At 38.8% G+C, this 12,233-nt stretch overlaps 1 long non-coding RNA gene across 1 annotated transcript; it reads right to left on the bottom strand.

Annotated features, from left to right (window-relative positions):
* Positions 1 to 9,353: 9,353 nt before the first annotated feature.
* On the bottom strand, positions 9,354 to 9,943 carry LOC122990857. The gene is made up of 2 exons (XR_006405501.1): positions 9,750 to 9,943; positions 9,354 to 9,661 (listed from the first exon to the last, which is right to left on the bottom strand). It is a non-coding gene; the product is annotated as an uncharacterized LOC122990857 (long non-coding RNA).
* Between the last annotated feature and the right edge of the window lie 2,290 nt (positions 9,944 to 12,233).

Here is a 12,233-nt window from a genome sequence, read left to right as displayed (position 1 = left end):
AGAAACATCAGATAGGTCGAACCACGGTGTTTAACTATATATCTTCAAACTTTACAGTCACAACTGAAAATGACAACAGAAAAGAACAAGTTTGCCAAGTTCACTTCAAATCAACCACCAGTCGTCTATCCGGAAGTGATTGTTGTTCTTAGCGCAACGTCACGGTCTGCAGTTCTAATGAATGGTGGAGTAATATTTTTAGTGATGAGGCTTTTTTCATTTGAGCACAGCCAGAGCCGTATAAAGAGATCTTTTTATAAGGCTCTGAGCACGGTGAGGTGTGCTGATTTGAGTACGTTTTAAATGTCTAGTTGAGATTGCTTGGTCGGAACTACGTGTTGTATAATCTGGATTTATCTTCACTATTTTTAACAATGGGGGTGCTACACACATTATTTTAGGAAAAGTCAAAAACTGGGGGACTTGAATATTTTATTAAAACATAATAAAGTACAGTTGGAAAACCTCCACAGGATAAAATTTGAGCTAAAATTAGTTACTTGTGGCGGTTCTAGTGTTAAGCATCTATAGCTCCATGACCAGTGAGAACAGCCAAAGACACCAGAATGGCTTCTAAATGGGCTTTGTGGTCAGGTTGCTTTGTCAGCTGCTGTTTCCAAGGTCAAAAATTAATTTCAAGAATTTTAATCTTACTCTAGATCTAAGTGTGTGGAAATCTCCTTTAAATCTCATGTCAACTTGTTTAAAATATTTAACCTCACTGATTGTCTTAACAAGCAAAAGAACTGAGTAAAAACATAACATGTATAAGTTATCTTAAAGTTAAAAAGAAAAGTTTTTCTGTTGCCGTGACACTGTTGTAGATCCAGACTCATCTGTATGAGTGCATACTCATGTTTGGACTGGGATTCAGGCAGGGGCATGGATGTAGATGTGTAGGTGTGTGTATAAATTTCATTTATTGTATTTGTACATTACTGTGTTGAATATGTACTGGCTGTGAAAACAAAGCTCCTTCTGGGACAATAAAGACTATCTTTTTTTAAAGTTTTTTTTCTTACCAAATTTATACCCATGGATGAGGATGAGAATTGTGGAAAAACCTTATTATTTCTTTTTTTACAGACCATATAGTGGTTATATTAGTACTGGTGGCTACTAGAACAGTGGCTCTGTAACCACATTACACTACTTCTTGCTTTGTTCCCCATGGACAAGACACGGTAACACTTGGACGTAAGCATTTGTAGTTTCAGGGGATTTGCTGAAACCACTGATGCTGCTGTTTTTCGTGAGAGGACAGTCTCGCTCATACCAAGTCTGATGTGATATTGACTTTTACATTTTTGGTCATTCTTGGTTTCCCTGATACATCTGCATAGTGTCTACTGCCTACATTAAAGGTTCTATATGTAAGAATTCTTAAGCAATTTTCATGTATTAATTGCTTTTGTTTTGCCAATGAGTGAACAGGTTGTAATGTAACTAAAAAAATGAGACCTTCCACGACTTCTTCAATTGTTTATAAAAGTCTGCAGACTGATTTGTACGTGAAAATCCAAAGGATATGCGCACTTGCTTTGCCTCTCTCCTGCTAACATCATCAAACAACCGGAATAACAACGCAACACAACAAAAACTGTGCTATCTGAGTAGAAACACCCTGCAGATATTAGCTCTCCAGCTAATGAGACAGCTAGCTGACTCTGTCGGCCACAACTCATTTCACAACAAAATACCCCCGCAAACACAAGTTTCCCCACAGTGCATTGATCCCCCCAGCCACAACACATTGATCCCCTCAGCCACAGTGCATTGCTCCCCATCCATAGCACATTGATTCCCGGCCACAGCAGGTTGCTCCCTGACCACAGCTCACTGAGCCTACCGGTGTTTAGTAAACACAGTTGGTAAAAAAAATAAAAAAGGTTTGTGGGTCAGGTCAGGTTCAGGTGGTTGGTTGGTTAATGCATATTTTTGCGGGGTGGACGGTTTGGATTGGCTCTCACTGGCCAGCCACCACAGCTCAACAGCAGACTGTGTGTGTGTTTGTGTGTGAGTGAGTGTGTACATATACAGCAAGGGGGGCTAAACTGAATGGGAGTGAAAGATGTTTTATCTTATTATGAGAAGTCTAAGCGAGGAAAAAGACATCACCTGCAATAATATCGCACTGCTGAGTGAGCATGTAAGCAAGTGCGAGCAACAGGATGTTGACTGCGGCCACCGGTGTCACTAATGAGAGGGAATTTCTGATTCTTACAAATAGAACCTTTAAAAGTGAAGCAATTTAAAAATGTTTGGAAAAGCCCTGATTGAGGAAAATAGAATCTGCATCACAAGTTTTATTTGCTGTCTTTCTATGACATTGCTGTATGTATGGTATGGTGTAGTATGTGGTATGATATCTGTGGATGTGCTGAGGCATATCAAAATAGTTCAACCAACAACAGAACCATAAAGATAACATCAGAAAAATGCAAAATGAGCACAAATGAGGTCTATGTATGTGATGGTGGTTGTCCATGGGTCCACCCTGACATAAAAGGTTGTGGAGAGGACCAGCAAACATTTCTGACAATATTCTAAGAATTCATTGAGAAGGACTTATTTAGCTAGAAGGACATTCCTTTTATCATCATTCTGGGAGAAGTTGGAGGGAACATGAGTGTAATTTGTGTTCTGGTGTTTTCCAGAACATGTTTGACCAAAATGGATCAGATAGTGAGTTGACAAAATTGGAGATGTTAATGAAAGTTTTCTGTTCTTCAGTCCTTCTAACAATGGTAAGATGTACTCCACCCTTCTACCTACTTCTAACTCTGAAGGTGGTTTCTCACAAACAGCAGACCCTCAATGTGTTCTCTATTCTTGTGTTCTTGATATGTTCATTTTGTCTCAGACCACAAAGGAACAACGTATCAACCTGGCAACTCATTCTTAGCATGGATAAACACCCTTGTGGTGATGGGGTGATATTACTCCTTCACTTCACAGTTAAATTTAGATGAGTTATTTTACTGTGACAGCTGTGAGTGAATCAGCGGCATCAGGAGGCTTGACCCTGCTGTCACACACATGGGACAGCAGCTTTTAAGGATGCAGTACAGATAGCAAACGCTTTACTTTCACAAACTGAGTGTTCTCACTTAGTCCTACATTATTTACATTCCAGCTGGCTCATCTAGTCCTGCACGTATCCCATTCCCTAGCAAAGAATTTTCTTAACATGTGCATGTGGGTGGAGAGCCACCTCCATTATCAAAACACTAAATGAGAGAATAGCTTTTGGAAGAATGCTGTTTATCCCTCCAGTAGAGTTCCGCACACTCTGAGAATCTGTGATGAGGAGCACTGAAGCTCTTTTGGAGGCTGGTGGTGGAACATGTTACTAACACACTTTATGTTGTGATTTCATCTCATTTGATACTCATCTGTAGTATGGTAGTACTAAAGGTAGAAATACAACAATACATATTAAATGAAAAATAAAAATAATAATAAAATCCAGAAATAATAAACCTAAGTACATAGATAAGTCTATCATTTGGGTCTAACAATGGTAAGATATCAAGAAAAGGGGCACAGATAGTCAGAGTTGATGGGTTTGTTTTTTTGTTTTTTTTTCATGACAGAATAAAGTATTTTCTCAGGAGTACTATAGGATACAAGTTCATTGATCCAGTGTTTTCCAGTTTTTAAGTGTACATTTTTTTTCCTGCAGTGCCTGCAAGTATGCTAAAATACTTCTCATGATAAGTTATGTCAAGTGAGCTGAGATTACCCAGTGTCCCAAATTTAGGATCAAAGTCAATATGAGCTTTTGAGATTACATTGATTGTTGTGATAACATCTAAAGCCTCATGTACTGGACAGCTCCAGAGCCTGTGAATAAGAGTCCAGGTAACATTCTACATCTCTGACACATGGCAGAGACCCCACCATCAAGGTTGTTTAGTCTATGAGGAGTATAATATGTTCTTTGTAAGATGTTATATTGAATTTATTATCTGTGTTTGGTGGATATCAATACAGTCTGTGATTTTTCTAGGAGAGTACATCAGTCACCATAATCATAAGAACACTCCAGGTCCGATTCCCATTTTTGTTTCATTGAAGATCAATGGTATGCTGGGAGGTTATTAATAAGGGTGTTGTATATAGAAGATGTTAAGCCCTTTAAAGAAGTAAGTCTGGTATCAAGCAACCGAGTTTCCATAGGGGATTCCTTGGGTATATTAGGGAATGATTCCAACGATTGACTTCTAATCCAATGTTTTATTTGTAGGTACTTGAAAAGATTATGCCTTGGTAAATCAAATAATTCAGATAATTGGAGGAAGCTAGCAAACATGCCATTAATATATAGGTCACCAATCGTTTTGATACTTTTCCTAATCCAACTTTGCAGAATACCGTCATACCTCATTAAGAGGAGTGTTCACAAGTAACAATGCCATGTGCCAAAAATACCCATAAGAACCAGATTTTTTTTGCAATCACAGAAAGTAGTAGTTTTCATTTCATGTTGCTCTATTTAGACCCATCTCACATCACTGTTCTTTGAGTGCAACCAGATCCACAATGGACAGAACTGAGAAGCTAGGTAAGGTAAGCTAGGCATCTATTATATGGATCAATGGGCACACGTTATTTGCTCCCTGCCTGTTTTTGACAAATTCAGTTTGATCTGCATGGATAATTTTAGGGATGACATTCCTCAGTCGTAACATGATCATTCAGAGTTCAGCAAGCTGAGGGGCCTATAGAAGTCACATTTTTGTTTATCTTTGCCTGGTTTAGGAAGCAATGTCATTGTCGCAACCTCCAATGAATGTGGCAATACTTGATTATCTAGCACTTTCTTAATCATGCTGGTAGAGGGGCCAGTAGTTTTTTGGAGAATTTTTCAGGATTCGACCTGGAATCCATCAGATTCCAGTGCCCTATTATTCAGTAATATGTGATTTATTAGTGATTGCATGAAGCACCTCCTCCTCAGATATTCCAGTGTCAAGAGGTCTATCGTATCAATCTTGGGGAGAGGTCATCTATCCAGAACCTGTTTTATTTCAGTATTTTTAGCGTCATTGTCGGTTTTACAGTGCTTGATAATATTTTTGAATTCCAAATTAATATTTTTTGGTTCTTCTAAGCATCTAGAGTGGATATATTTTTCAGAATCTTCCTTCTTAATCTGCCATGCAAGTAGTTTACTTGTTTTGTTGCTGAATCCTGAGTTAGAGTATTAAGAGATTCAGAGGAGAGGTCCTGTTCTCGTATTCTAATATAATTTTGTAGTTGGGATAATGTTTCTCTCTTTATTTTTATATGCCCCATATAACATGATATGTCCTCTCATACACGCCTTAAGGGCTTCCCAAATATTGGAGTGAGAAAAGGATTTCAAGTTGGCTTCCAGAATTACATCAAAATGAGTATTCATAAAAGTAGTAAATTCTGGATCTTTCAATAGGTATCTCCTGAATCTCATCTATGAGAGGCAGACTCAGGTGGACCCAACTCTAGCTCCATCGTCATGGGATCCTGATCAAAGTAGATGGGAGCAAGCTTTAATTCTGGATAAAATTGTCTGTGAGGTCAAAAACATATCAACAAACATATCATATTGTGAACAATAGAATAAAATGAGTAATATTTTTGATTTGGATGGTGTAATCTCCATACATCACTTAATCCTAATTCTTTCATTCCTTGATTTAGGGCTTGCTGATTTGGACAGTGAAAGTGATTTAGGCAGGGAACAGTCCATTTATGGATTTAAAACAGGTTAAAGTCACCTCCAACAATGCACTGGCCTTCAATTGTGGCAAGTTTCATAATTGAGTTATTAAAGTATGTTGGGTCATCGACGTTTGGGCTGTACAAGGATACAAGTGTTATCTTATTCAGGAGAAAGGCCTTCCAGCAACTGGGATCATAATGAAGGACATCGTGCAAAACCTATGTCAGCTAACTGGTGTCAATCAGTTACAACAAGAAGGAGCTGGAGTATCCATGATAGTGGTCAGATGTCATCCTGAACTCGTCATCACAAAATGGTACAATAACAAGCCAGTGCTAATGGCCTCTACCATACATGGGAAAGATCCTGAAGATGTACGCACAAGATGACCCAACAAAGACAAAGCACACATCCAGGTGAAAAGACCAGCAGTCATCAGAGGATATAATAGGGGGTTGAGTGGACTGATCACATGTTGAGGTTTTACAGAATGTCATGCAGGACCAAAAGATGGATTGCACCTCACTTCTTTGATGTTGCTATCATAAACTCCTGGGCCCAGTACAAGTCTGACAGCAAAATTCTGAACCGACCTGCAAATAACAGCTATGAATATCTGGACTTCAAACTACACCTGGCTGAAGAGCTGTTGGAAAATCCAGAACTTTACAACAGTGCAAATGAAGACAGCTAAGAAGAATATGAGACACCAATGGAAAGGAAGATTGCACAATCAGAGCCTGCCAGAAGTATTGGGCTGTAATCGTGCAGGAAGATGCAGAAATCAGGGTTGTAGAAGCAAGACATACATGAGTTGCAACAGAGGGAAGATGTTCCTCTGCATTGCCAAAAACTGGAATTGGTTCCTGGAATACCATCACTAAAAACAAAACTCAAGACATAAAATAAATAAATAAAAGACAAAACATGTTTTTAGTTCAACAGAAGCTCAGTCGATTCAAAGATGAAAAAGGTCAAGAACTTAAGTTCAGCTGTTACATACCTGAAATACATAGCAGCAGAAAGAATTAGAAAATCACAAAAAATATATTATAACATAATATTTTTCTTTGGTTCTCAGTAAAAGAACTTGACTCACTGTTAACATTATCAGTCATGATATTCTAATACAATGTGAAGCACCTTTTTCCACTTTTGAAATAATAATACATAATCATAACACATTATAACCATAATAACTAACTTTTTTTATCTGCCAGGAGGAGGATGCCCTTTACAGAGGCACCTCAACCAGCCACGCTTAATGTACAATTCAGGCACAGAACTGTCTGTAAGAGTAACTTAACACCAAGATGAACTGCAGTGTTTCACTGACTTCTTCTGGTCGGAAGGTTCAGGTCTATTTGCACCCCTGACCACACCCAACAGTGATGTCACCATATAGTGACAAACCCTGCAGAACACTTCTACATCACTGTAACAGGGTGAGAAGAGGTCAGCAAAAACAAGATTTCCAGCTGCTATTTAGTTGCTCTTTAACATATTTCATGATGCTCGAGCAGCAACACAGAGGCAGATAGTAGTGTTTTCACCTCTCTGTCTCTAATGAGCCGATCTTATGTCCCATCACAGCTGAATATTACATTATATTGGTTGGTTAGTTTGTGTGAAGTGCTTCGTATGGGGCCAGACCTACTACTTTGCTTTGCCAACATTTGGTGGTGCTCTAGGCTTTAGAATAAGATGTTTACTCATTAAAATCTTCTCAATTGTTCTCTCGCTGAGCACACTGGAAAACAAATGATTCTCATGAATCACCTACAGTAGCCCACAGGGAACAGCACTCAGATTCACAGGTGAACAGTTGACAACTTAATGAAAGAAGAGTGAATGGGGTGAAATGCAAGGGCAGCCCTAATTATCAGTGCTATTTCTGGCCCCTCTATTTTAGTTTATATGAACTTTTAAGGGCATTTTTGTCACAATCCCTTTAATCTTGCACACACACACACACACACACACACACACACACACACACACACACACACACACACACACACTACTACATGCAACTACATCCATGAGCCCAGCTACGTCCGTACAAACAGTGATACATATGACAGTCAAGCACTGAACTTCAAACACTCTATTGACAGTGGATGCCAGTCTCAACATACACACAAAGCAAATGTAACTAATGAAAACAACTGATGGACAATAGTTTTGCAAAATAAATAACAATCTCTAATAAAATGTTTTTAATGTAGCAATCTAATTGCATCACACGTTCATCAGAAATTAATAATTTATAACAATGTATTTTAATAACATTAGTGATTTCTATCATTTAGACATGCAAAATCCAGTGGCATCATCCGGGACCTACAGGATGGACACAAAGCTTTGGCACCGCACTCACAGCTGTTGTGTTCACTGTTGTTGTCGACATGAACACACACGAGACATAGGAGGTTTTCTGAGAATGATACACATATTATATTATTATGAATATTAAGGGGAAAATGAAAGAAATTTTATCAGTGGTATTCACCCTAAGCCACAGAGAAAAATTCATTAATTTACATTCAGTGAGTGGGAGCTTGGGAAGTGATAAATGCATGTAAATATCAGAGCTCATTTGCTTATACATGATCACTATAATCCTTTAAAATGGCTTGAGTACCTTTAAGAAAAAGATTATAACCAACCTCTGCAAAATAAATGATAAAAAACATGAACCAAAATAAATTAGTAAACTTGACTTTTGGTTTTACACATTTTAAATATTTGGAGCTCTTAAATGTAGAACAGGAATCACAGTTCTCCTACTACCTTGATTGTCTGGTTTGCATTTGTATAGATTACAGCATCATCATTTCCAAGTGAAAGCTGACTTTGCTGTGGTAGCAGGAGTTGTGAGGGACTGTGGTAATAACCTGATTGGTTATAGTAAAGAGAAGAATGTGAGATGAGTCTGAGACCAACCTATTCGTCAGAATAAAACGTTGGCATTTTACGTTTCTGCAAACCATGGATACGTTTCAATCTCTATGTTTCAATGTTGATCACATTTTAAGCTTTCGTGTGACATGTAACACCGAATTAAATGGCTGTCATCAGTTGAATAATCATGTTTTATGGTGTGACAATGCTGTGGTTAAGGTCCGGTTAAGTTTAGGCACAAAAACCACTTGGTTAGGGTTAGGAAAAGATCCTGCTTCGAGCTAAAATACCCGGTTTTGTTGCCAGAAAAACGGCTACAAATGTCCCAGCGTCTCAGTAAAAATACCAATGGTATGTATTGTAGAAATGTTGATATGCCACATATTAAATGCATTGAAACATACAGATTCCACATATCCATGGTTTGCAGAAACGTACAATGCCAACATTTTATTCCGGTGACTAGGCTGCTGAGACTTTCATGAGACAAATCTGAGAAGTGTCATCCTAGAGATCCTATCATTGTCCCCTCTTGTCTGATTTATTTCTTTTAAATGTCCAACTGAGCTTTATGTGGCCAGTAAAAACACAACTCACAGTCCTGTTATCCTGCCAACAATGCCAATTTCTGTGGCCGATGAAGAGGTTTGCTACAGACAATGCCACCTAGGAGAGAGCCTAGGACTCTTGTATGTCCGTCTTAACAGGAGTGAGCAGTAGAAATTACCTAAACGAGACAGAATCCAGTTGAATAATTTATTCACAAATGATTCGATAAATATGGATGTACAATGCAAGGTTATTAAAACTAGCAATCTAAAACCAAGGCTTTGTGTAAAATGGTAAAAAAGTAAAAAGATTAAAGTCCAATAAATATAGGATAAAAGGAATTAAGTCTCTTTTTACAGTACAGAGTCTCTTGCCAGTCCGTCACTGCGTCCAATTATCCAGCCGCTCCACCAACATGCCGCCCTCTCCAATCCACTTTTAGCTCCGTAGCCATCTTGTCCCTTCCGCTGCTGCCCCACACTCACGCACCACTGCTGCTGCCTAGAAAGTAAAAGGAGGAAACCACTGATGGGGAGCCAACGCCTGCCCTCACTCCAGTCCTCGCCCACCCCTGTTTCACTGTACTTACACCTTGTCTGGACAGCTTGCCCCAGCTGTCCAGAATGTGTGTAGCTTGCCAGAGTGAGTATAACTCGTGGCCTCAGCTCCTTGGACTGCCCTTTGGCTCTGCAGCTGCATCTGCCTGTTGCGCTCTGTGGCTCTGCGTCCCGCTCCATCTTCCTTGTGTTCTCCTGCAGCAATGATGGCTTTCTTTGTCTGTGCTCCCACCCTGATTACCTCCGCACGTTGATTACCTCCACACAGGTGTGTTCTATTTTATTGATGGCTGTGGCCAAGTGAAAATCACAACAGAAACTACACACACACTAGAATTCAACATAATACATGCAAAAAAGTCAGTAAACCATACTAAATGTATATAAATAATCATAATTAAACCCAAGACAAAATAAGCAAACATAGAAAACTGTGACCTTAATGCAGACACAGAGACTTTCTCTGCATACAGGTTATCGAGAGCAGCAAAGACCTTAGCAGCTCTATCTCATTCGTCCTCCTCTAAAACACTGATTTGCCTCTTAGCCAGCCCAGTTAGTGACCCCATTAAAATCCTAACCTTTTGTGGTTCAGTCAAGTTTTGTGTGTCTAAAAAGCCTTGCAATTGCTCCTTCCATTCCTCATATTTTAAATCACGATCATGTCCTTGAAATTTTGGCACCCAAGGTGCACCAGGGTAGATAGGCATCATCATTTTTTAATTTTTCAAAGAGTCCTATTGGGTAAAAACACTGCACACAATCCTGTTATCCTGTCGACAACGCCAATTTCTGTGGCCAGTGAAGAGGTTTGTTACAGACAACACCACCTAGGAAAGAGCCTAGGACTCTTGTATGTCCGTCTTAATAGGGGTGAGCAGAAGAAATTACCCAAAGGTTGCAACTCAAAACACAGCAACCCAAAATATAACTGCAATAATAACAAATTAAGTCAATAACAGGCTACAACCTCACATATATATGAGAAGGTAGCATGAGCAATATTTCAGAGATATGAGAAACAATCAAGAATTTAATTCATTAACTAGTAATAAGAATCAGAATCAGAAATAATTTATTGATCCCAAGGGTAAATAGGGTTATATTACAGCTGCTTACATTCTAGAAGAGAAATATATATACGCACAGAGAAATTATAAGTGAATGCGAAAGTCATCTTCCACAAGCAGCCAGAACTCTCCGTTAAGATGTTAGCTGAGTGGTTTTATTAAAAAAAATTAAAATTAAAAATTAAAAAACAAAAACAAAAACATCTGATTGACAAGAGCCGTGACACTGTTTACATAAAAGTTTCAGCATTTATTACAGCTATTTGTCGTCTCAAATCTTCCGATTGCTACTCTGACACTCACTTTTTGTCTGGCTGCTGAGCTCCTGAAAAACTCCCAAGCCGGAAAGGGTGTTGTGTTACTATGACAACCTGCAACCATGTCATGTCAATTGCGACTACCTGCATATTGACAAAGTTTTTTAATATGGAGATTTTGATATTTATTGCTTATTTATTCTGTTTTGTTATGTTCAAAAATGTAGGCTATTACAGGAGGTAGAGCGGGCTCAGTGGGTCGTCCACTAATTGGAGGATCGCAGTTCGATTTCCAGCTCCTCCAGTCCACATGCCGATGTATCCTTGGGCAAAATACTTAACCCCAAATTTCTCCTTTTTCAAAGCATCTACACTGAAAATCATCACTGAGTGTATGTTTAAGTAAAGAACAATCCAAACCAAACCAAAATAATACACTCCTGCAGAGTGTGACATTGGCTCCACACACAGTAGTGTGTTATTTTTTAATAAGCACACTGGTTTGTGTGGACTATCCTGTTTATACCATGACCACTTGCCACCAATTAAACAATAACTTTTGACTATTCATATTTGGGACAATGCACTATTTAAATCCACTTTGTGGTGTTAGTATCTTTGTCAGCCTTTTAAACAGAATGGTCAAAATCTAAGCATCACACCCTCCCCGCCTGGTCTTTTGCATTCATCTCTACAGGTTTTTAACTTCTTGTTATAAAATTGTAGTCTCCATGTTAGAGCTCAGCTAAATCATGAGCCGTGACAAAGCTTCTCCAGAGCAACAGAAGACATTCTATAACCATTTTACAGGCTGAGTAGTACTAACCATGACTGCTCTGACAATTATGTAGAATCTGTGGAATTTCCCTTTAATATCAAACACTACAAATGCTGCATCAGAATCATGTAGTTATCTGAAAATAATGAACACCCTTCAACCAACTGGAATCCAGTATCCTCCACTGTCATGGTCCAACAGGTCTGATCACATTTTCAGCCCATTTAAGAATATTATGATAAATGATGACAGTTCCCAGCAGTTATCCCATTGTCAGTGACTGAGTCTGACACATGGCCAACAAACCCTTCAAACCTTTCAGCTGAAGTCTTGGCTGGCTCTCTTTATTGTTTGCTCAGATCTTTTCTACTGATTTATGCAGCAGCTTGAGTCAAGTGCTGCCATTAGTTC

Source organism: Thunnus albacares, chromosome 10, assembly GCF_914725855.1.
Source record: "Thunnus albacares chromosome 10, fThuAlb1.1, whole genome shotgun sequence".
Lineage (NCBI taxonomy): Eukaryota > Metazoa > Chordata > Actinopteri > Scombriformes > Scombridae > Thunnus > Thunnus albacares.
The sequence above is the reverse complement of the archived record's forward strand: the minus strand, read 5'-3'. Positions and strand labels throughout refer to the sequence as shown.